This window comes from Schistocerca cancellata, chromosome 7, assembly GCF_023864275.1.
Source record: "Schistocerca cancellata isolate TAMUIC-IGC-003103 chromosome 7, iqSchCanc2.1, whole genome shotgun sequence".
In the NCBI taxonomy this organism is placed as follows: domain Eukaryota; kingdom Metazoa; phylum Arthropoda; class Insecta; order Orthoptera; family Acrididae; genus Schistocerca; species Schistocerca cancellata.
The window spans coordinates 342,721,090-342,748,225 of record NC_064632.1 but is presented as its reverse complement, the minus strand read 5'-3'; the positions used below and the strand labels follow the sequence as shown (position 1 = coordinate 342,748,225).

Genomic DNA, 27,136 nt, shown 5'->3' with positions numbered 1-27,136 from the left:
GTGGTCATAGTGTTTTGGCTGATCGATGTATGAGTCACCTATAACCGAACGGTAGCCGGCAGTCGATGCGGCAACACTGCGGCAGCAAGTGACAGACGTCAATTGTCAAGTAATTTTAATCGGACTATAGGACCTACTATCCCACTCGCCAGCGTGAGAAGCGTCCACTGCAGTGAGAGTGCCCGGCTGTGCCACGGCTGCCGTGTGCCGTTTGGGCGGTAACAGTCTCTGCCACGTAGATACGAAAGCCTCCATAGGGCTCTTCATACCACTACCGTGTACACGGTGCCTTATGAACAGCTGCCGGACAAGTGTGAAATGGGACTAACTGCAGGCACAGTACAGTCTTCCTTCAACACGGCAATAGGAGGGGGAGGGTGGCGGACCCATCGCCTTTTAACCCTGGGAAACATCCCCAGTTCTCATTTCTCAGCAGTCTGAAAGGACCTGGGGCCTGCCTGGAGGGACTGGAACGAGGAAACCTCACCCCTCCTGTCCGGGATTGCACCCGGAACCTCCAGGGGCGGAGTTTTACTCATAACCACAGCCGCATTATTAGTTAATTAGAGTACTACATTCTGAATCAGTGGTTGTCAAAGTCCTTCAATCAAGAGTCAGTACTGACATTGTGGTGTGGCACTTCGGGCGGCGTGTGTACCGATGTTGTTATTAATTGGTAAACTACGTAAATTAGTATATTGTGAGGTCCCACTAGACTAGCCGCCGCTGTGGCCGAGCGGTTCTAGGCGCTTCAGTCCTGAGCCACGCGGCTGCTACGGTCGCAGGTTCGAATCCTACCTCGGGCATGGATGTGTGTGACGTCCTTAGGTTAGTTAGTTTTAAGTAGTTCTAAGTCAAGGGGCCCCCCATGAACCATGGACCTTGCCGTTGGTGGGGAGGCTTGCGTGCCTCAACGATACAGACAGCCGTACCGTAAGTGCAACCACAACGGAGGGGTATCTGTTGAGAGGCCAGACAAACGTGTGGTTTCTGAAGAGGAGCAGCAGCGTTTTCAGTAGTTGCAGGGGCAACAGTCAGGATGATTGACTGATCTGGCCTTGTAACATTAACCAAAACGGCCTTGCTGTTGTGGTACTGCGAACGGCTGAAAGCAAGGGGAAACTACAGCCGTAATTTTTCCCGAGGGCATGCAGCTTTACTGTATGGTTAAATGATGATGGCGTCCTCTTGGGTAAAATACTCCGGAGGTAAAATAGTCCCCCATTCGGATCTCCGGGCGGGGACTACTCAGGAGGACGTCGTTATCAGGAGAAAGAAAACTGGCATTCTACGGATCGGAGCGAGGAATGTCAGATCCCTTAATCGGGCAGGTAGGTTAGAAAATTTAAAAAGGGAAATGGATAGGTTGAAGTTAGATAAAGTGGGAATTAGTGAAGTTCAGTGGCAGGAGGAACAAGACTTCTGGTCAGGTGAAAACAGGGTTATAAATACAAAATCAAATAGGGGTAAAGCAAGAGTAGGTTTAATAATGAATAAAAAAATAGGAGTGCGGGTAAGCTACTACAGCATAGTGAACGCATTATTGTGGCCAAGATAGACACGAAGCCCACGCCTACTACAGTAGTACAAGTTTATATGCCAACTAGCTCTGCAGATGACGAAGAAATTGAAGAAATGTATGATGAGATAAAAGAAATTATTCAGGTAGTGAAGGGAGACGAAAATTTAATAGTAATGGGTGTCTGGAATTCGACAGTAGGAAAAGGGAGAGAAGGAAACATAGTAGGTGAATATGGATTGGGGCTAAGAAATGAAAGAGGAAGCCGTCTGTTAGAATTTTGCACAGAGCATAACTTAATCATAGCTAACACTTGGTTCAAGAATCATAAAAGAATCATAAAAGAAGGTTGTATACATGGAAGAATCTTGGAGATACTAAAAGGTATCAGATAGATTATATAATGGTAAGACAGAGATTTAGGAACCAGGTTTTAAATTGTAGGACATTTCCAGGGGCAGATGTGGACTCTGACCACAATCTATTGGTGATGAACTGTAGATTAAAACTGAAGAAATTGCAAAAAGGTGGGAATTTAAGGAGATGGGACCTGGATAAACTGACTAAACCAGAGGTGGTAGAGAGTTTCAGGGAGAGAATTAGGGAACGATTGACAGGAATGGGGGAAAGAAATACAGTAGAAGACGAATGGGTAGCTCTGAGGGATGAAGTAGTGAAGGCAGCAGAGGATCAAGTAGGTAAAAAGGCGAGGGCTAGTAGAAATCCTTGGGTAACAGAAGAAATATTGAATTTAATTGATGAAAGGAGAAAATATAAAGATGCAGTAAATGAAGCAGGCAAAAAGGAATACAAACGTCTCAAAAATGAGATCGCCAGGAAGTGCAAAATGGCTAAGCAGGCATGGCTAGAGGACAAATGTAAGGATGTAGAGGCTTATCTCACTAGGGGTAAGATAGATACTGTCTACAGGAAAATTAAAGAGACCTTTGGAGAAAAGAGAGCCACTTGTATGAATATCAAGAGCTCAGATGGAAACCCAGTTCTAAGCAAAGAGGGGAAAGCAGAAAGGTGGAAGGAGTATATAGAGGGTCTATACAAGGGCGATGTACTTGAGGACAATATTATGGAAATGGAAGAGGATGTAGATGAAGATGAAATGGGAGATACGATACTGCGTCAAGAGTTTGACAGAGCACTGAAAGACCTGAGTCGAAACAAGGCCCCGGGAGTAGACAACAGTCCATTAGAACTACTGACGGCCTTGGGAGAGCCAGTCCTGACAAAACTCTACCATCTGGTGAACAAGATGTACGAGACAGGCGAAATTCCCTCAGACTTCAAGAAGAATATAATAATTCCAATCCCAATGAAAGCAGGTGTTGACAGATGTGAAAATTACCGAACTATCAGTTTAATAAGTCACAGCTGCAAAATACTAACGCGAATTCTTTACAGACGAATGGAAAAACTGATAGAAGCCGACCTCGGGGAAGATCAGTTTGGATTCTGTAGAAATGTTAGAACACGTGAGGCAATACTGACCTTACGACTTATCTTGGAAGGAAGATTAAGGAAAGGCAAACCTACGTTTCTAGCATTTGTAGACTTAGAGAAAGCTTTTGACGATGTTGGCTGGAATACTCTCTTTCAAATTCTAAAGGTGGCAGGGGTAAAATACAGGGAGCGAAAGGCTATTTACAATTTGTGCAGAAACCAGATGGCAGTTATAAGAGTCTAGGGACATGAAAGGGAAGCAGTGGTTGGGAAGGGAGTGAGACAGGATTGTAGCCTCTCCCCGATGTTATTCAATCTGTATATTGAGCAAGCAGTAAAGGAAACAAAAGAAAAATTTGGAGTAGGTATTAAAATCCAGGGAGAAGAAATAAAAACTTTGAGGTTCGCCGATGACATTGTAATTCTGTCAGAGACAGCAAAGGACTTGGAAGAGCAGTTGAACGGAATGGGCAGTGTCGTGAAAGGAGGGTATAAGATGAACATCAACAAAAGCAAAACGAGGATAATGGAATGTCGTCGAATTAAGTCGGGTGATGCTGAGGGAATTAGATTAGGAAATGAGACACTTAAAGTAGTAAAGGAGTTTTGCTATTTTGGGAGCAAAATAACTGATGATGGTCGAAGTAGAGAGGATATAAAATGTAGACTGGCAATGGCAAGGAAAGCGTTTCTGAAGAAGAGAAATTTGTTAACATCGAGTATAGATTTAAGTGTCAGGAAGTCGTTTCTGAAAGTATTTGTATGGAGTGTAGCCATGTATGAAAGTGAAACATGGACAATAAATAGTTTGGACAAGAAGAGACTAGAAGCTTTTGAAATGTGGTGCTACAGAATAATGTTGAAGATTAGGTGAGTAGATCATATAACTAATGAGGAGGTATTGAATAGGATTGGGGAGAAGAGAAGTTTGTGGCACAACTTGAAGAAGGGATCGGTTGGTAGGACATGTCCTGAGGCATCAAGGGATCACAAATTTAGCATTGGAGGGCAGCGTGGAGGGTAAAAATCGTAGAGGGAGACCAAGAGATGAATACACTAAGCAGATTCAGAAGGATGTAGGTTGCAGTAGGTACTGGGAGATGAAGGAGCTTGCACAGGATAGATTAGCATGGAGAGCTGCATCAAACCAGTCTCAGGACTGAAGACCACAACAACAACAAAGTCAAGGGGACTGATGACCTCAGATGTTTAAGTCCCATAGTGCTTAGAGCCATTTGAACCATTTTGAACTAGTAGATTATCTGTAATAAGGTCACGGCCGCGGCCCCCAAGTACTAATCGTCACAACTCGGCTCTATACAGAACATTTCTTGTCAACTATTCTCTGTTTCTGATTGCTGCCATCCTCAGCGACGCCAAAGCTGTGATACGTTAATTGCCGGAGGCGATGTTGTGTTGTCTTGAACATCGCTTTTCTTCTACCGATTGCGTTGTATTACAGAGGCCTTTTCTTGCTACAGATATCCACTGCATTTGAAGACGACCGTCTCCATAATGCCCTTTTCCTGTGTGAAATTTTTACCATAGCAGCTGATCGGTCGAGTCGCGCACGGCCGTGAGTTGTCAGTATTGCATGGCAAACAGCAAAATTTTCCCCTCTCACATCCACTAACCCCCCCAACGACCGCAGTACTTACGCTCTGCCCCTGAGGTACGTGGTCAACTTAGCACACAGGCGAATTCACCAATGTAAAAATTAAGCACGTCTTGAAAATATTGCTCTCTCTGTAAGTATTTTTGTTAATGAGCAGGAGAACTACATTCTTTAAAAAATATGGCTGAGAACCGCGAGCAGCAAGAATACTTCATTCGTGCCGCATGAGGCTCGCAGGCCGCAGTTTGACGACCACTATTCTAGATAGTACACAGACATGTGCTTTCTTAAGGCACAGGGGATTCTCAATGGCTGAATCTTTTTGTATCAAAAGCTAGATGAAAAAAAAATCCCCATTGCCTGTTTTGTGTGTGTGTCAAAAAGCTAGACGAATAAAATTGCCGTATCATCTCTCCGGCAATTCCTGTCGGGAAACTGTGATTCTGTCAAGATATCTACATCTACATCGTACTTCGCAAGCCACCTAACGGTGTGTGGCGGATGGTACTTCTGGTACTACTAACTGATCCCCCCTTCCCTTTCAATTCCCGAATGGCGCGTGCGAAGAACGATTGTCGGTAAGCCTCTGTATTAGCTCTAATTTCTCGAATTTTCTCGTCATGATCATTTTGCGAGATATGCACTACTGTCCATTAAAATTGCTACACCAAGAAGAAATGCAGATGATAAACGGGCATTCATTGGTAAATGTTCAAATGTGTGTGAAATCTTATGGGACTTAACTGCTAAGGTCATCAGTCCCTGAGCTTACCCACTACTTAACCTAAATTATCCTAACGACAAAGACACACACCCATGCCCGAGGGAGGACTCGAACCTCCGTCGGGATCAGCTGCACAGTCCGTGACCGGCATTCATTGGACAAATATATTATACTACAACTGACATGTGATTACATTTTCACGCAATTTGGGTGCATAGAACCTGAGAAATCAGTACCCAGAACAATCATCTCTGGCCGTAATAACGGCCATCATACGCCTGGACATTGACTCAAACCGAGCTTGGATGGCGTGTACAGGTACAGCTGCCTATGCAGCTTCTACACGATACCACAGTTCATCAAGAGTAGTGAGTGGCGTATTGTGACGAGCCAGTTGCTCGGCCACCGTTGCCCAGACGTTTTCAATTGGTGAGAGATCTGGAGAATGTGCTGGCAAGGGCAGCAGTCGAACATTTTCTGTATCCAGAAAGACCCGTACAGGACCTGCAACATGCGGTCGTGCACTAGCCTGCTGAAGTGTCGGGTTTCGCAGGGATCGAATGAAGGGTAGAGCCACGGGTCGTAACACATCCGAAAGATAACGTCCACTGTTCAAAGTGCCGTCAATGCCAGCAAGAGGTGACCGAGACGTGTAACCAATGGCACCCCATACCATCACGCCGGGTCATACGCCAGTATGGCGATGACGAATACACGCTTCCAATGTGCGTTCAACGCGATGTCGCCAAACACGGTTGCGACCATCATGATACTGTAAACAGAACCTGGAGTCATCCGAAAAAATGACGTTTCGCCATTCGTGCACCCAGGTTCGTCTTGAGTACACCATCGCAGGCGCTCCTGTCCGGGATGCAGTGTCAAGGGTAACCGCAGCCACTGTCTCCGAGCTGATGGTGCATGCTGCTGCAAACGTCGTCGAATTGTTCATGCAGATGGTTGTCGTCTTGCAAACGTCCCCACTTGTTGACTCAGGGATCGAGACGTGGCTGCACGATCCGTTACAGCCATGCGGATAAGATGCTTATCATCTCGACTGCTAGTGATACGAGGCTGTTGGGATCCAGCACGGCGTTCCGTATTACCCTCCTGGACCCACCGATTCCATATTCTGCTAACAGTCACTGGATCTCAACCAACGCGAGCAGCAATGTCGCGATACGATAAACCGCAATCGCGATAGGCTACAATCCGACCTTTATAAAAGTCGGAAACGTGATGGTACGCATTTCTTTTCCTTACACGAGGCATCAAAACAACGTTTCACGAGGCAACGCCGGTTAACTGCTGTTTGTGTATGAGAAATCGGTTGGAAACTTTCCTCATGTCGGCACGTTATAGGTGTCGCCGCCACCGGCGCCAACCGTGTGTGAGTGCTCTGAAAAGCTAATCATTTGCATATCACAGCATCTTCTTCCTGTCGGTTAAATTTCACGTCTGTAGCACGTCATCTTCGTGGTGTTCCAATTTTAATGGCCGGTAGTGTACGTGAGAGGAAGTAACATATTGTCCGACTCTTCTTGGCAAGAGCTCACTGGAATTTTCAGTAGTAAACCTCACCGTGATGCAGAACTGTCGTATCCACGGTGAAGAAGAGCCAAGTCTTGTAAAGAAATAAGTCAGGTTCAGTACAGCAGCGGGAATCGGCAGGATGCCGGGCCTCACTCGACAGCGAATACAGAGCCGGCGCCTGACGGCAGCGACCACACGATGGGTTGTGAACACAGAGCACCACACTGTATCCTATACTCAGTACACGTCTAGATCAAAACAAGGGAACGGGAAGTTTTCCGAAGTAACAGCGAGCACAGGGGGAGATGAGAACACAGAGAGGTGCTCTGGAAAGGGAACCTTTATGTCATACGAAGCCAATAACAGGCGAGAAACGCAGTATGTGGGAAGACACATCTGCCCCTCTACTCAGCCTAATGGCGAGTGCAAAGTTAGTTACTAATGGCGAGTGCAAAGTAGAGCCAATGAGAAGGCAAAACGCCTTCAGCATCACGCCATGTCAGACAGATGGGGATGAAGGGGAAAGGCTGAACAAAACCAGGGAACACGGCGATCCTCGAAAGAGTCTGAGAGAAACATACAATCAGAGTCAGAGCTGCCGGAAGTTCTAAAAGATGCTAGTGCTCAGGAGCTCTGTTTGTCGTAGAGTGGTTACAGTACCAGTTAACAGTGATATTCAGTGGTGGAACCATTTTATGAAATTAAGTAGGAATTGTAACGGACTTCTTGTTGAGATCATTTCAAGCTATCTTCCAGTCGTTGTCCTATTTTGCAAGGAGGAAAAGTTAGGTCAAGACTCCCTCTCACATAGCCCAGCCCGCTAATTTACTCCTAGCGAGCCCCTGTCGCTCAGTCCCCACCAACACTTACGTTTGGAACGCGACACAACTCCTCTCTTTTAACGTGTGCTAGTGGAGTTTGTTGAACATCTCTGTGACGCTCTCGCGTCGACTAAACAAAACCGTGACGAAACGCGCCGCTCTTCGTCGGATCTTGTCCATATCTTCTCTAAGTCCTACCTGGTAAGGATCCCAAATTGATGAACAATACACAACAATCGGTCGAACAAGCGTCTTCTAGGCCACTTCCTTCTTGGATGAGATCATTTCCTAAAGATTCTTCCTATAAATCTTTCTTGCATCTGCTTTCCTTGCTATTTCTTTTATGAGGTTATTCCACTTGTGGTCATTCTACATAGTTACTCCTAGATATTTTACAAAATCAAACAATGGAAAATCCAGCTTGGAATAACGGCAATATTATGAAAAGGATAGATTGCTATTCATTATGCAGCGGAGATGCTGAGTCGCAGACAGGTGCAACAAAAACACTACTAAACTCGTAAGCTTTCGGCCAGAAGGCCTTCTTCTGAGATCAACACATAAACACACACACACAAATTCACGCAAACGCATCTCACACACACTTGACGACTGTCTCTGGGAGCCGCGCGGGATTAGCCGAGCGGTCCAGGGCGCTGCAGTCATGGACTGTGCGGCTGATCCCGGCAGAGGTTCGAGTCCTCCCTCGGGCATGCGTGTGTGTGTTTGGCTTTAGGATAATATAGGTTAAGTAGTGTGCAAGCTTAGGGACTGGTGACCTTAGCAGTTAAGTCCCATAAGATTTCAAGGACATTAGAACATTTGAATTGTCTTTGGCCGGCTTAGGCAGCATGAGACAGTTTGGGTGAATGTGTGTGTGTGTGTGTATGCTGTCTACATCAGAAGAAAGCCTTCTGGCCGAAAAGTTACGCGTTAAGTAATCTAGATATTTTGCGACAAACACCGTTTCCTGCAGTTTGCCATCAACAGTATAGTAGTAAATAGTGAATTTCTTTTCCTGTGTATGTCCATTATGTTACATTTACTTACGTTCAGAGTCAACTGCCACAACACCTGGATCTTTCACCAGTCGTCCGCAGGTCATTCTGTACATCAATACTGTCTTCTAGCGTTGCTAGTTCCTTATAGCCAGCCTTATCCTCTGCGAACATTTTTAATGAGCTTCCGACGCTTTCTACCAGATCATTTATACACATTGTAAACAGTAACGGTCCTATCACACTTTGTTGGGGTACTCCGGAAATTACATCTGTCGATTTTGTTCCGTTAAGAGTGAGATCTTGTGTTCTATCTCCAAGGAAATCTTGAATCCGGTACTCGTTGAGCTCGTATTTTTTTCGCTAAGCGGCAGCGCTATGTGGTGTCAAGTGCCTTCCTTAAGTCAAGGAATACGGAGTCAACCTGACCGCCATAGTATGCACCGCTATGGGTCTCATGGAGGAACAGAGGGATCTGAATTTCGCAAGATCTCTGTTTACGAAATCCATGCTGATTTTCACACAGGAGATTTTCGTTCTCCAAAAATGTCATAATTCTTGAGCATAAAACATGTACCATAATTCTACAAATGGCTCTAAGCACTATGGGAATTAACGTCTGAGGTCATCAGTCCCCTAGACTTAGAACTGCTTAAACCTAACTGACCAAAGGACATCACACACATGCATGCCCGAGGCAGGATTTGAACCTGCGACCGTAGCAGCTGCGCTGTTCCAGACTGAAGCGCCTACAACCGCTCGGTCACAGCGGCCGGCTCATAATTGTACAACAAATTGATGTTAACGATGTAGGCCCATAATTACGTACATCCATCCTACGTCCCTTCTTGAACAAGCGATTCTAGGCGCATCAGTCCGGAACCGCGCGACTGCTGCGGTCGCAGGTTCGAATCCTGCCTCGGGCATGGATGTGTATGATGTCCTTAGGTTAGTTCGGTTTAAGTAGTTCTAAGTTCTAGGGGACTGATGACCTCAGAAGTTAAGTCCCATAGTGCTCAGAGCCATTTGAACCATTTTGAACCCTTCTTGAAAAGGGGAATGACCTGCGCTTTTTTTCCAGTCACTAGTTACCGTTCGTTGCTCCAGTGATCTACGACAAACTGATGATAGTAGGGGAGCAAGACCTTTTGCATAATCTTATTAGAATCTTATAGGTAATGTCATGTGGTCCCGACGGCTTTCCACTAGTAAGCGATTGTAGTTATTTTTCTGTTCCGTTATCAGTTATCTCAATATCTGCCTTTTTGATGTTGGTACGATGATTGCAAGGAGGGACCGCGCTACGATCGTCCGCGGGGAAACAGTTTCAGAAGACCGAATTCAGTATTTCGGCCTTTGCTCTATTTATTATCTTCCGGTTTCGGTACCAGTATGATTACTGAATGAATAAAAAGAGTATTTCGAATCGCTTATTGATTTTGCGTAAGACCAAAACCTCTTAGGGTTTCTTATCAGATCGGTTGCCAAAAGTTTACTTTCAAAGTCATAATAAGTTTTGAGAAGGACATGATGCATTAGTGATGCAGATCCGGAAATACGGTGAAAGCAGTGCGATTTCGTGTGCCGGCCATGATATGAAGTTGTCGGTCAGATCGCGAATGCCCCGAAAGCCTAAAGGTCGTGAGCCGGTTTGAACCGGCGGCCCTTAAGAATTTCTCCTTCGGAATGCCGCGTGGCGGCGCGGACGCGATGCGCAGTGAGCCGTGTTTCTCAAACCCTGCCTGTGTCTGTCGTGCATACTAACCAGGGTCACCAGATGCGATTGACGTCACGGATCTCACCGTCATCTGCATTTATTAAAAGTTCGTGGCCGTTGTACTTGGCCATTAGTACCAGTCACTCAATTGTATACATGGTCTACTTGTTGTCTGCAGGCAGCTGCTAACGTTTGTGCAGCTTACTTTCCGTCCACATCTGTGCGGCGCAAACCTCTGTTCAGTCCTTGTAGAAGTAGAACTGGCGTTGATTTCAGTCCATTCGTTTCTGTGGAACAACTTGTAATGTGAATGATATAATGTACTTCCTAAAATCTTATCGTTATTGTTATTTTAATGTTAGAATCGCGCACTCCGCCGCTGGGAGTACGTTTTGGAAGCTGTGTGCCGCTATTTAAATGTTCAGGTGGTTCAGTATCAGTAATATAAGTTCGTTTTAGCAAATGATGCGCGGGCTGCGGACCGCGTTTTACTTTTTATCCGCCAAAGCAATATGGCGAAGGCCATTTAATTTTTAGCTTTAGACTTCCGTTTCTGTATGGTGTTTTTTTTAGCCCTTTCTCCAGGTCCCTGTTTTTAGATGTCTTCTCTTATGTCAATCGGGACTGACGTATAGTCGTTTTTTTAACTACTCTCTTTCGTCGTGTTCTGCAGTTTTGACTTGGGCGCGTATGACCCCAGGTGTTTTTGCGCCCTAAAGCAAAACAAAACAAACAAACAAACGGCGCAGCAATTACAGTACTACATTGAAAGAGAGTATGATGTGAATGAAAATCAACGACAATTAAAGAAATTTGTATGTTTTTAAAAATTTTCTGTTGGTTATAAAATACACCTCCACTAGGTGTAAACATTACGTAAAATCCATTGGTGCTGTTAAGATTGTGTTAAAAGATATTTCCAGGTTCTGTACCCTACTTAGGCAACAGTACCTATTTAAAAAAGTATTTTGTTAATAAAAATGAAACACACTTAGCGATTTTTTAGATTTCTTTGATGGTGGACAAAAACCGCTCTTGATATTAAACGTTATGGAGAATGCGTTGGTATTGCTAGGGTTAAGCACGCGAATATCTTTCATTTTTGACCCCGTTGCTAAAATCTTTTGTCTAACTGTTTATAATCATTAACACTCCCTCCACATTAATCAGCTTAAACTTATTTCCCGAATATTCAAATAAATTCAGGCAACACCACCGCATGTGCCTGTTCATATGTTTTCGCTGACTGACTTCCGTTGCCCTGGGCAACGTCGTATCTTCTTGTGTTATTTTCTTCAAAATCCTTGAAACTTCTTATTGTTAAAGCTCTCTTCTTTTAACACCTCTAGTCCACTTCCTGCACTAGGACACTAAATGGAATTTTACAGGTGGAGTTTTGGTTACTGTATGTTCCACTCCATGGAAGATCTGTCACCCGTTTGATATACGTGCCAAATCTTACATTATTTTTAGCTTGCGGTCGCCGTCCTCGAAGTTATTTTGCCACTGGATCGTGACTCAGCCACAGGCATTAAAGTGACTACCTGTCAAAAGTAGCTTTTTCAGAGCGAGACGAGCAGGAAGAAAGTCAATGAGATTCTGGAACGTACTGAGAGGAATGTGGATCCATGCCGACTCAAGCGCCTAAGCCAGCTGCGCCAGGCTTCTCGGTTGCCGATCCAAGGCGCGAACAGCCTGATCGAGGCGGTCCCACAGATACCCCATTGTGTTTAAATCTGGCGAGCTTGTGGCCAGGGAAGTTCAGAAAACTCATTCTGGTGATCTTCGAACCACGCACGTACAGTCGTGGACAAAACGAGCGAGACCCCTCGCCTTTTCGTTATGCTGATACGCACAGCTTTAAAGTCTGCTGCGCAGCATAACAGGCAAGGTGACCAAGTGCTACCAACATACTATGCACGGGCGTGAAATTGAAAAACTGCCACGCACGTAAGTGTGGATTGCAAAGAAGTCCTGTATATGTAGTCATGTAGATGTAACAACGAAATTATGTTGTAATTGCGACATGTGAGTTACATTTGATTCTAACATCGAAGTTCTTTGCTGTTTATTTATTTTTTGTACATTATTTTCAGCCATAGACAAACACCTAGGTGCTTTAAATTGATACTGAAAAAAAGTATCATGCATGGACCAATAACAATAAATTGTTAAATATTTGTTGTGGTACTGCAGTATCTGCTAGCGTCTTCAGAAGTGGATATCGCATACGACGTACCTAGGGTGTTTATAAGTGGATATTGCAGACGACTTTGAACAAAATTTGAATGTAGATTTGTAAAAGTTCCGTGATCAAACGATCTGAGTTGCTGGCGAATACAGTTTATCCTCAGTCTACAGTATATATTATCATTATACGTGAGGTGAAAAGAGTTTCACCGGGTGCGGTGGCCGAGCGGTTCTAGACGCTTCAGTCACAAACCGCGCGGCTGCTTCAGTCACAGTTTGGAATCCTACCTCGGGCATGGATGTATGTGATGTCCTTAGGTTAGACAGGTTTAAGTAGTTCTAAGCCTAGGGGACTGATGACCTAAGCAGTTTGGTCGCATAGTTCTTAGAGCCATTTTTTGACCTTTCGCGTAAATTTTCTTTACATAAACGGCCGTATCTTTATAGTGCATTGATATAGAAGCTCACTTTTTTACACCACCAAGGGACCGTATACCGCAGGAAGCGCGATACATTTTCTCTTATTATGTCTACCCGTACTCGAGGTAAACGGGTTTTAACGGTTGGGTAGACAGATAGACGGTCAAGAAAGTAAGACTAGTAGGGTTCCATTTTTACCGATTCAGATGACGAAATCCTAACAACGAAAATAGCTACGACAGTTACTGAAGATGAGGGTTGCATAAATAATTCCCCTTACTCTTTATTCGAAATGTTCTAGTTGCAGTCGATAGATCAGCATATTAATCGTAGTTACGCTTTCGATCCAAATCACGTTTTCAGGAATGCAAATAAAATCCATTTCACTATACACGTGGTAATTCAGATCCCAGTATGATTGCCACCGCGTTTCAGAAGTGCGAGAATTCCCATTGCTAGCTATCTTGAGAAACGTTTTCTGGCTGTGGCGAATCTAATGGGGAATTCGAAACATCGTACAATACGTTTGGCAGCTAGGTCGCCGTTTATTTCCTGGGGTGGTGCAGAAATATCCTACTAAATTTACTTGCTAATAACAGTATTTTGTTATTTCGATAAACATCCCGAATGATTGTCACATAAGCGGTGACATAAAGGTAGAAAATTCATGTTTTTGAGTCCAAAAAGCTCTATGCAACAGGAACCGCAGATCATTTTGCCATTTTCATAGGGAAATTGCCTTCTTATTCATGTCTAGGGTAATAATAGACGGCTGTTTGTCTGGGTTGTCTGCTAGTGTAGTGAAAGGTGTTTGCTACTGCAAGGGAGGTCTGGTTTTTTTTCGGTTCTAATCTCGATTGAGGCAGATAGACTATCAGTAAAGCAATTTTAAGAAATTCTCGCGCCCGCAATACGTTTTATTGCTACTTTTATTCTGTACCAGCGCCCAGTGGATGTCAATATCACACTCTTGTAGAATTTCATACTTGTTACGGCCTACTTTTTTTGCTTCTCTCAGTAATTGAATTGACTTAAGAGTGGCACTGAATGATTTTTAACTGAATTTCGTTATGAATCTTCACGCATTGCTAAATTTGTACACTTTCATGGTAGGTCAGCAACGGTAATCCAGTATGACTGGTCTGAACGTTGACACAGACCGTTTCGCGGCCGAATGCGCATAATATTTTGCTAATTCGTAACGATCTGGGGTATTTTGTTATGTTATGATAACAGTTATGTTATCTCGATAAGCTGAAATTCATTTTTATTAGTACAGTTCATACTAATTAGCGTTTCGTCTTCCATTTATATCTTATATTTACGTGTTGTGTTTAACACACTAATCAGCATTAATATAGTCTTACACATGATTGAAAACAGTCTGACAAAGTTCGGATAGTTTTTCAATTTCACGCCTGTGCATAGTATGTTGGTAACACTTCGTCGCCTTGCCTGTTATGCTGTGTAGCAGACTTTAAAGCTGTGCGGATCAGCATAACGAAAAGGCGAGGGGTTTCGCTCGTTTTGTCCACGACTGTACAATGCGAGCTGTGTGACACGTTACATTGTTGCGAGGCTCAAAACCATATCAACCAAAACCACTAAAAATAAACGCAAAATATATCTATTTAAAACAGCAGATAAAAATTCGCTTGATGCCTTCCTAAGAGAGAGTTTCCATTCCTTCCAAGCTAATTATGTAAGTGTAGACCAGATATGGCTCAAATTCAAAGATACAGTATCGACAGAATAGATAGATTCATACCGCATGAGTTAATAAGAGACGGGACTGATCCACCATGGTACACAAAACGCGTCAGAACACTGTTACAGAAGCAACGAGAAAAGCATGCCAAATTCAGAAGAACGTAAAATTCGCAAGACTGGCTAAGTTTCACGGAAGCTCGAAATTTAGTACGGACGTCAGTGCGAGACGCTTTTAATACTTTCCACGATGAAACATTGTCTCAAAATATGGTAGAAAACCCAAAGAGATTCTGGTCGTATGTAAAGTACACCAGTGGCAAAAAAAGACAATACCGTCACTGCGCGATAGAGATAGAAATGTTACCGATGATGGTGCCACTAAAGCGGAGTTAGGAAATACAGTTTTCCGTAATTGCTTCACGAAAGAAGACGAGGTAAATATTCCAGAATTCGAAACCAGAACAGCTGTTAGCATGAGTGACATAAAAGTAGATATCTTAGGTGTTGCGAAACAACTGAAATCACTTAAGAAAGACAAGTCTTCCGGTCCAGATGGTATAACAATCAGGTTCATTTCAGAGTATGCAGACACAATAGCGCCCTTCTTCGCAATCATATACAACCGCTCACTTGTCGAAAGGTCTGTTCCTAAAGATTGGAAAGTAGCGCAGGTCACACCAATATTCAAGAAATGAAATAGTAGTAACCCATTGAATTACAGACCCATATCACTGACCTCCATTTGCAGTAGGATTTTGGAGCATATACTGTACTCGAACATTATGAATGACCTTGAAGAAAATGACTTATTGATTCATAACCGACACGGATTCAGAAAATATCGTTCTTGTGCAACATTTATTCCCATTAAGTAATGACTGCCGTCGACAAGGGCTCTCACATCGATTCCATATTCCTAGATTTCCAGAAGGCTTTTGATACCGTTCCTCACAGGCGTCTATTAATCAAATTGCGTGCATATGGAGTACCGTCTCAGTTGTGTGACTGGCTTCGTGATTTCCTCTCAGAGAGGTTACAAGTCGTAGTGATAGACGGTAAATCATCGAGTAGAACAGAAGTGATATCTGGTGTTCCGCAAGCTAGTGTCATAGGCCCTCTTCTGTTCCTGATTTACATAAATGATGTAGGTGATAATCTGAGCAGCCCCCTTAGACTGTCTGCAGATGAAACTGTAATTTACCGCCTAGTAAAATCATCAGACTATCAGTTCCAATTACAAAATGATCTAGAGAGAGTTTCTGTGTGGTGCGAAAAGTGGCAATTGTCACTAAATAAACCAAAGTTCGAGGTCATCCACATGGGTACTAAAAGAAATCCGATACATTTTGGGTATTCGATAAATCGCACAAATCCAAGGGCTGTCAGTTCGACTAAATACCTAGGAATTACAATTACGAGCAACTTAAATGGGAAAGACCACATAGATAATATTGTGGGGAAGGCGAAACAAAGACGGCGCATTGTTGGCAGAACACTTAGAAGATGCGACAAACCCACTAACGAGACAGCCTACATTACACTTGTCCGTCCTCTGCTGGAATATGTTGCGCGGTGTGGGATCCTTACCAGGTAGGATTGACGGAGGACATCGAAAAAGTGCAAAGAAGGGCAGCTCGTTTCATGTTATCGCGCAATGTGGATGTGAGTGTCACTGATATGATACGCGAGTTGGGGTGGCAGTCACTGAAAGAAAGGCAGTCTTCTTTGCGGCGAGATGTATTTACGAAATTTCAATCACCAACTTTCTCTTCCGAATGCGAAAATATTTTATTGACACCCACCTACGTAGGGAGAAATGATCATCATAATAAAATAAGAGGAATCAGAGCTAGAACGGAAAGATTTAGGTGTTCCTTTTTTCCACGCGCCATTCGAGAGTGGAATGGTAGAGAAGTATTATGAAAATGGTTCGATGAACCATCTGCCAGGCACTTAAGTATGAATTACAGAGTAACCATGTAGGTGTAGATGTAGATGCCGGTAGATGCCATGGAGCCAAGAAAAAACAAACTGCAAATAGGGATGGACATGGTCCCCAACGATAGATGCATACGTGTCTTTGTCCATTGTGCCTTCCGGAATGACGCGGTCACCCAAGGACTGCTACAGAAACATTCCCGATACCATAAAATCTGCCTGCTTTGCCCTGCACCTTTCTGACTATTGTTACAGAGTGTTTAGTTTCAATCGTTTCACTACGTACACGCGAACGGCTAACTGTCCGATGGAGCATAAAATGTGATTCATGTGAAAGGCAACTTGTCGCCACTCAGTCTAGCTGCAGTATTGGCTTGAAAATTCCAGCATTCGTCGCTGATTAACAGCAGTCAGCAGGAGTGCATGAACCAGGAGCCTGTTGGGGTGGTGTATACGCAGCAACGGTCGTTGAGGAGACACTGTTAATAGCCCCCTGGTTTCATGACCAGTTTGGACAGCGGTCTTTTTCCATGCACGATATACAGGGTGAAAAGTATTTAAACCGACAAGCTCTAGGAGGTTGTAGGGGACATCAAAACAAATATTTTTCCCTTATGTCATTTTTTCCTATGAGGAGTATTTAAACCGGCAGAGGCCATATTACGCTCTTCAGTTGTTAGAGGCCGTATTACGATCTTCAGTTGTTAGAGGGCGTATTACGCTCTTCAGTTGTAGGCAACTGCTGTCCACCAGTGTAGTAGTGCATTGCCTCTGTTTACTAAGGGAGAAATACACCTGGAGTGAGTACACTGATATGGTTGGTGCGTACTACGCAGCGCACCACAACGGACGAGCTGCACAGCGGGTTTATCGACAACAATATCCTAATCGCCGTACCTCGTATCATACGACTTCTGCTGCTGTGTACCAACGTCTGCGTGAGACCGGGTCATTTTGCAGATTACCTGGACAGGAACGCCGTCGCACGGTAAGAACGCTGCAATTTGAGGAAGCTGTCTTGCAGCGTGTGGAACGGGATCCCTCAGTCAGCACTCGTGCAATTTCACGTAACATGGGGACGAATCAGACGAATGTAAGAACAGTCCTTCGAGAGCAATTGTTACGTCCATTTCACATACAGTGTGTCCACAACCTGGAACAAGTTGATTATCCACCCAGAACACAGTTTTCGCAGTGATACCTGAAACAGTGTGAAATGTGTGGTGTCACCGCCAGACACCACACTTGATAGGTGGTAGCCTTTAAATCGGCCGCGGTCCGTTAGTATACGTCGGACCCGCGTGTCGCCACTATCAGTGATTGCAGACCGAGCGCCGCCACACGGCAGGTCTAGAGACACTTCCTAGCACTCGCCCCAGTTGTACAGCCGACTTTGCTAGCGATGGTTCACTGACAAATTACGCTCTCACTTGCCGAGACGATAGTTAGCATAGCCTTCAGCAACGTCATTTGCTACGACCTAGCAAGGCGCCATTACCAGTTACTATTGATGCTGTAAAACATGTACCGTCAAGGATGTTCACTTATTATGGATTAAAGTTAAGTATTCTACCAGTTACCTCCTTTTTTCTGAAGTCTAAAATCCTTGTCATGTTCCAGACCTCACGCCAGCCTGCGTGAGCTTAAACGCGTGCCTTTCGGCTTCCTGTCATAGCGGATTGGCTGTCTTGCCAGTCCATAACAAAATGCATCCTACATTTCCATCCTCTGTGTTGTTTACCGATGAAGCAACGTTCGGGCGTGATGGAGTCTTCAACGTGCACAATTCACATGTTTGGAGTGAGGATAACCCACATGCCACAGTTACTAACGCTCATCAAGTGCGGTTGTTCGTTAACGTGTGGGACGGTGTTACTTGGGACTGTTTAATTGGGCCGTATCTGCTACCTAGGCCATTAAATGGCAGGCACTATTACAATTTTCTCGCCAGATCATTGCCAGAATTGCTGGAAGACGTCCCGCTCCCTACAAGACAACGCATGTGGTTCCACCATGACGGGGCACCGGCACATCTCAGTCGTCGTGTGCGTCGATTCCTGGACCGACGGTTCCCAGAAACGGGGATTGGGGAGGTTGTCCTGTACCATGGCCCGTTAGATCCTCAGTCACGTCCCCTCTGGACTTTTTGTGTGGGGAGAGATGCGCAACCTTGTTTACGCAACTCCTGTTGCACCAGAAGAGGATCTGGTTACCTGGATAGTAGCAGCAGCAGCAGCAGCAGGAACAATTCAGGGTACTCCTGGGGTTTTTGCCCACGTCAGACAGAACATGATCCGACGGTGTAACCTTTGTTTACGTGTCAATGGAGGCATTTTTGAAAATCTTCTGTAATTGAAATTGGGTTGTGTTAATGTGTTGTCTCTTGGTCATAAAAGATGGGAAAGTGTTTGTTGGTCTAATTAATTTGCCGCCAAAGAAATCTTTCTCTACCGGTTTAAATGCTCCTCATAGGGAAAAATATTTGTTTTGATGTCCCCAACAACCTCCCAGAGTTTGTCGGTTGAAACACTTTTCACCCTGTATTTTAATCTCAGTGGCTTGCGAACAGTCTACAAACTTAGCCATTTTGGATATACTTCTCTCCTTGGCTCCAAAGCCAATGGTTTGGACTTCAGACAAGTCCCTCCGTTTCCGCATTACGAAACGACTGCACTGTTTTCCGCATCCCCCGACAGGGTTTGTATACCGTCCACTGTTATTGCTGCCACCTGCCGTCTGTGAGTGATTTTTGCACGTTGATGTCGAACATAGGCGGTGGTCACATTAATGTGACGGAAGCGTGTACACATCGTAAAGAATGCTGGGGTATTTGTCATGAAGGTGAAAAAATAATGACGAAGTTTTACTTGATGTGATCTCTAATTCATTTTCCTTTGAAATCTGTAACGCCTATTGTAAATCCTTTCGATAACTAACATGAAGTGCACCGTAAAAATATTCTTAGTGGTTCTTAGAGACCATGTTTCGCTTATGCAGGGCAACTCGTTTAAGTGTCTCCGTAGCTTCCTGCTGGGAGCCGCTTTGAGCGGCAGCAGACCCTGGTTTCGCAGGAAAGAACCGAGTCCAGGGAACCCGTTCTGCCGCTTTTCTTTCAACTACAGCTGCTTTGCAACCTTGGGCCGGGCGTTCGTGCAGAGGTCACACGAAGGATCACGTTTTCTGCGGAAACAGTTTTGCATGTAAGGCTGATATGTATATTGCTCTTCCATCTCTAACCTGAGTCCTGCTGTTCGGCATCCAAGAAGTCATGTTTCTCATGATTTCCTCCCACATATACAGAGAATGCGCAAAAACTGATCAATATCAAGTAGAAAACACATTGTAATGTACTGTTAAATTATATTTATTTTCCTTCGGCTTCTTAGGTCATCGTCAGGTGGCAGCTGAATGTCACAAAACAGATAAATATCGCGCTACTTAAATTAATATTATTTGTACAGAAAATATAAAAAATACAAAATGCTGACGTGGAGTGTTAACATAAGACAGTACTTCATCATATTTTTATGTCACGCAGAAATTGTTACATTTAACTAAAAAAGGAAAAAATAATTTTTTTAAAAATTTGAAGAAACTTTTAACGACAGATGAAAAAAATAAAGTTCAATTTATAGTTTTAAGCATTTTGTACATATGAAACTAATTTAATACAGGGGAAAAAGGAAATTGAGTTTGGTCATTTAATATTAACAACAAGCTGGCAATCAGTGTCACATGTTTGTTGATTTCCAGCATTTCTGGTTTTCTTAACAGAACGTAAAATTTCATAAGCTCTATCATATGAGTGGTTTTCTGTTAAAAGATGCACGGAGAATGTTGAAAAAACACTCTAGGTGTACCTTCTGTATAAATAATCAGCAGTCGAAGACACACGGACATAAAACTTCCTTAAACAGGTTACTTTCTGAAAGTAAAACAACAAGCGTTTCTTTCGTTCCAAACTTTTAAGGAAAATAATAGCGTCCATTGCGGAAATGTGTCTCAATCGTGGATCTTTCTCGTCCACTTACATAGAATCGGCGTATTGGAGACACTCTATTGTCATTGTGATGAAGTAACAATTGCTGGTGTACCTGTAAATCATGTCCTATTTCACTGCAAGCGCAGTGAGAAAGGCAGTGTCAAATTTTTAAAGGGTCTCTCGAGACTTGGTCACTGCCAGCCAGTTTGAACTATCCCAGTTGTTGCAGATGCCATAGCCAAGTTTGTAGCATAAGAAGACAACCTTACCTAAAAGGAAAGATGCCCATTGAAGTTAATTCACGATCTGAATTTACTGCTTTAATACAAACGAGTGGTTGGTTGTCAATTGTATCCAGTTTTTATTTACTTTGCGTATGGCTTACGTGGATAAAATAATAACATAAAATCAAGTACAGGTATCTAGGGCAGTGTTAATATGATGATGGTGTACAGTTGTAAAACAAACTACTATATACATATTTATAATTTTACAGTTTAAATACAAACAACTATGTACATATTTAGAATTTATTATGATGTCTGACATTTACAACTATATTGTAATATCGACGCCATTGACCCAGTCCAGCGCCGTGTCTGCAGCTTGGAAGAAATCGGCTGGGTCTCCAGGACATGATCTTAGTGGGCAGGTGGTTGTAATGTGTCGGATAGTCTGGTGAGATTCGCCACAGTCGCAGGACGATGATTCTGCAAATCCACATTTGTAAAGTGCGTCCTGGCAGACACCATGTGAAGTTCTTATTGTATTAAGTTCTTCCATATGTAGCGAGGCAGTTCCATTCCTGACATGATCTCAGTAGGGTAGGACTTTCACAGTGGGCTCCCAGTAGTCCCACCATTTGTCTTTTGTATTGAAATTTCTGCTATTAGTTGTTCTGCAGTAAGAAGTGGAGGAGACCTAGATTTAAGACTTTTCAGAGCTATACCAGGATGGTCTTTGTGGACAGGTAGACTGTGATTTGCTAATATTTTTTTTTGTATTCTCTAAGTAAGTGTTCTTGTCTGCGATTGTGTGTGTGTGTGGGGGGGGGGGGGGCGGAGGGGGGGGGGGGAGTGCTGGGGAGCAAGATGACGCACAACTTGAAGCCAGGGAAATGGAATACTTCTTAAGCTATCACAGATTATTCTCATAGTTTCATTCAGCTTGATGTCGACTTTCCTTGTGTGGCAACTATTTAACGAAGCCGGAGAGCAGTATTCAGCAACGGAATACACCAGGCTAAGAGCTGAAGTTCTAAGTGTGGATGCATTTGCACCCCAGGTTGTGCCGCATAATTTGTAGATTATGTTGTTCCTAGTATTAGCTTTGGCTGCAGTGTTCCCCAAGTGCCTTTTATACGACAGCGTTCTATCCAGTGTGATACCCAGGTATTTCGGGTATGGATTGTTGCGTAGGAGGTGGATGTTAAAATATACTACTGGCTGCTTATTTGCTTGTGCATTGTAGAGATGTAAACTGGAAACTTTAATTTTATTCATGTTAGGAGTAAGTCTCCAGTCAGTGAAGTATTTGCCCACCAGGGAGAGGTCCTGTGTGAGTATATTGCTGGCCTCTTCTATGGTTTTACTGCAGACAGCTAGTGCTAGGTCGTCAGTATAACCGAATTTCTTCTTGGATCTTGTTTGAGGCAGGTCAGAGATTGAAAAGAGTAGGTGCGAGCACCGATCCTTGGTGTAGGACATTATTCAGTTTCCTTATTTTGCTCTTGCTTTCTCCCATGACTATTTGAAAAGGCCGGTCACAAGGCATGTTATTTATTAAGAATACTATTTGCATGCATAGTATTTTACTCAGAAGTTTGTAAGGAAGGCTCTCTCTCCAAACTGTATCATAGGCCGCAGTTAAGTCGACAAAAACAGCAGTGGTTTCTAGTTGATGTTCAAATCCAGCTTCTATGTGCGTTGTGAGGCTTAATAATTGGTCAGCACAGATGCGCTGTGTATCCAGTATTTTAAGTGAGTGCATATAAGATTTTCAGTCGGAAGATAAATTTACTTAATATATGCCCTAAAATGTGTGTATGATGAAGGTGAATGTTATCTTGCGATATTTGTCAGTCCCTTTGAATTTTTGTTGGCTAAGCAGTATGTGTATGCTAGAAGCCAGAAATAAATAAATTGGTAGTTAGTAAATAATATCTAGGGAAGTTGCACGTCATTTTATCTGTTTTTGCAACATTCAGCAGTCATCTGACGATGGCCTAAGAAGCCTAAGTCGGTTCGTGAGCAAATAAATATAATTTTGCACAACATTAGGAACTGCTTCCTATTGAATATTGCTATTATTTTCAGCCAGAAAATTCAGATAATATTAAAAAAGTTCAGATAATGTTTAAAAAAAGCTTCACAAGTGCGAGCAGGTCTCGTGTTCTAACGGTTCCGCACAAACTTAATTATGTACATAGATGATAGTAATAATAACAATAATAATAATAAAATGGCTCGATGGCTTGGTTCAAGTATTTCCGTTGGTCCCCAGTTCGGCGATTTGCATGTCCCTAACTTATCCTAGTTATCCAACCGGGGAAGAGATACCTACAATTTAACGCGGAATGCGAACCGCTGGTTGTTTCTGGCGACTCCTCCAACGTTGAGATGTGAAAGCTAGCTTAAAATGAAGAATGAAAAATCCGTAGTCCGAACGAGATTTGATCGCATGACCTCTCGGTTTCCTACCATACTCTTTCGTGTTAGCCCACCATGTATCTGGACCGTTCATCTATAGGTTTTGATGACTGAGTTTGCGTGTATCAGTGTATATGTGGCATATATTGCCGCACCCTCTGATGACACTGACGTAGAAGCTTAAATCATTTACAGCGCCAAGGGACCGTAGACCTTAGTACCTGACACGAATTTCAACTTGCTACTTCTACCTGTTCCTGAGAAAAAAGGGTCTTAACAGATGAATAGACTGGCAGACAAAGTGATCGTGTAATGGTCCTATTTATACCGACTGAGGTATTAGTTTGTTAGCACACTTCTTATATGAATTACAGCTTGATTCCTACGGGGATGGACAAATACGAGTCATGTACAATGTAGAGATACATGTCCATTCCTTGTGCAAAATGTTCGCTAATTCGGAAAGTGTCCTTGGTAGGAGAAACGTATTGCGCGGCTTGTCCTCCAGTATACCCCAAAAAGGTTGAGTTGTATTCAGATCGATGTACTGAGGGGGCAGTACGACGTATTCCACCTTATTGATGTGTTCATAAAACCAATCTCGGACTAATTCAGTGTGAATGGGAGCATTATCGTCTTGATACGTAAGTCGGTGTCCAGGAAATAAAGTCTGCAACAACGGATAAATGTGATCACCCAGAATACTGGAATAATCCTGCCCTGTAACCTGCCTAATGCAGGGCAAGTTGAGCGAGAACACGCTGAGACGACATCGCGACGTCGCAGCTTCGTGAACTCACGCCAGATTTCGCTGTAGGACAAACACAGTCCACATGCCAGGCATATGATGGCGTTCTTCAACTGTAAATACGTCAATTGTCAGGAATAACATAACAAGGAATTCGCCTAGTCACATGACATTCTCCCGTTGTCATTTCGTCCAATTTGTGTTCTAGTAACACCAATTTCGTGATTTCAAGCTTCGGAATGGTTTAGTTATTGCTTTCAAAATACTCGTGAGCGTTCGATATATGCTGTTCAACACGGTTAATTTTTTACTATACAGATTCCGGGAGGTGTTGTCTGGCGTGGTACCGTTTTGTGCTTTCTGGTTACAGTCAGCTTCAAGGTCCGTCTGTCTTATGCAGTCATCATCGACAAATCAAAACAATTTGAATATTACTACAAGGGAGACAGGGCAACCAAGAGTACAGGATGACGGCATTACCATCAAAAGGGAATGGAAACTTGACAAACAAGCCGGGTGTCGAAAACATTTTGAATAATCATTTTTTAAATGTTGTAGAGAAAATAGGATCTAAACGTTCAGTAGAGGAAGCTAGGCAATTAATGGAAGAGGTCTTACCCACACCGTTTGATACAATTGAAATTCCACCCACCTCTCCTTCTGAAATTAGGAAGATAATAAACTCTCTCAAGAATAAAAAAAATGGTTCAAATGGCTCTGAGCTTTATGCGACTTAACTTTTGAGGTCATCAGTCGCCTAGAACTTAGAACTAATTAAACCTAACTAACCTAAGGACATCACACACATCCATGGCTGAGGCAGGATTCGAACCTGCGACCGTAGCGGTCGCTCGGTTCCAGACTGTAGCGCCTAGAACCGCACGGCCACTCCGGCCGTTCAAGAATAAAAGCTCACATTGAATTGATGGCATTTCCAGCAGGATAATAAAAGCTTGTTCCCAAGAGATAAGTGGAATTCTTAGCCACATATGTAACAGCTCTCTGAAGCAGGGTATTTTCCCAGATAGACTGAAGTATGCCATTGTTAAACCACAGCATTAAAAGGGGACACGTCTGATGTCAACAACTACCGCCCAATCTCTCTTCTGACTGCATTATCCAAAATTCTTGAAAAAGTAATGTATTGTACACCTTTGTAAAAATAAGTTTTAACAAAATGTCGGTTTGGTTTCTAGGAAGGTTTTTCAACGGAAAATGCTATATATACTTTCACTAATGAAATATTAAATGCTCTGAGTAACCGCAAGTCACCCATTGGGATTTTTTGTGATCTCTCAAAGGCTTTTGATTGTGTAAATCATGGAATACTTCTAGATAAGCTCAAGTACTGTGGTATGAATAGGACAGCGCTCAAATAGTTTAAATCATACCTAACTGGAAGAGTACAGAAAGTTGAAATAAGCAGTTCACATAATATGCAAAAAACTGGTGGTTTCTCAAACTGGGGAACAATCAGGAATAGGGTGCTGCAAGGTTCGGTCTTGGGTCCCCTGCTGTTCTTAATATATTAGTGACTTGCCATTCTATATTCACGAAGATGCAAAGCTGGTACTTTTTGCCGATGATACAAGTATAGCTATCACATCCAACAGACAAGAATTAATTAGTGAAATCGTAAACGATGTTTTTCAGAAAATCATTAAGTGGTTCTCTACATATGGGCTCTCATTAAACTTTGACAAAACACAGTATATACAGTTCCACACAGTAAATGGAATTACAGCATTAATAAATATAGACTGCGATCAGAAATCGGTAGTTAAGGTAGAATATTCAAAATTTCTGGGTGTATGCATTGATGAAGGGTTGAACTGAAAAAAAAAACGCACTGAGGATCTGCTGAAACGCTTGAGTTCAGATACTTATGCTATTAGGGTCATTGCAAATTTTGGCGATATACATCTCAGTAAATTAGCTTAGCACGCGTATTTTCATTCTCTGCTTGCGTATGGCATCATATTCCGGGGTAACTCATCATTGAGTAAAAGTGTGTTCATTGCACAAAAGCGTGTAATCAGAATAATTGTTGGAGCTCATCCAAGATCATCCTGCAGACACTTATTTAAAGATCTAGAAATCTTCACTGTAGCCTCACAGTATATATATTCACTTACGAAATTTGTTATTAACAATCCGAACGAATTGAAAAGTAATAGCAGTGTACATGGCTACAACACTAGGAGAAAGGATGATCTTCACTATTCAAGGTTAAATCTGACTTTGGCCCAGAAGGGGGTAAATTACGCTGCCACAAAAGTCTTTGGTCACTTACCTATTAGCATCACAAGTCTGACAGATAGCCATATAGCATTTAAAAGAAAATTAAAAGAATTTCTTAATGGTAATTCCTTCTACTCATTAGATGAATTTTTGGATATAGTAAGTGGGTAATTTCCCCAAACCCCACAAAAAAATTAAAAATATTAAGTGTCATGTAATATTTTGTGTAATGTAATATCTTATGTAGACACATTTTATTAACCTGACACGTTCCACATCATTACGAAGTGTCTTGATCTATGGAACAAGTACTAATCTAATCTAATCTAATCTCGGGAACTGTTCTAGTTGGCGGGTGATCGTTTGATGTTGTCTGTCATTACAATCGACACGACACTTCTTCCGACGTCAATAACGGTGGTCGTTTTCATCACTAATGCTGCGCCGAAATATCTCCTTTGAGATCATCCACAATTAACTTTATAGACAGCATGGCACACGCCCAGTTACATTAATGTGACCACCGCCTATGTTCGACGTCAACGTGCTATGACTTCTCACAGACGGCAGGCGGCAGCACTAGCAGAGGAGGGTATATGAAGTGTGCCAGGCAGAGGAAGGAGGAGACCCAGAAAACAGTGCAAATGTTGTCGTAATGCGGAAACCGAGCAGTTGATCTGACAACAAAAAAGCATGATGATTGACTTTTCGCCCAAGGGTGGAAGAACTTCCGGAACGGTTAAGTTCGTAAACTATTTGCTTGTTGCCATGGTTTAGGTATGCTGTGCATGGCAGAATGGCGCATTCAAAAACCGGTGCCGAGGCCATAGATGACAGGGCTGCGTAAACGTGTACGGGTGAATAGATTATGGAGACTCAT

The 27,136-nt window shown here is 43.1% G+C and overlaps 1 protein-coding gene across 1 annotated transcript in view; it reads left to right on the top strand.

Annotated features, from left to right (window-relative positions):
* LOC126091891 (ATP-binding cassette subfamily G member 4-like) overlaps positions 1-27,136 on the top strand; it is a 311,475-nt gene that overhangs the window by 119,232 nt on the left and 165,107 nt on the right. The window lies entirely within an intron of this gene.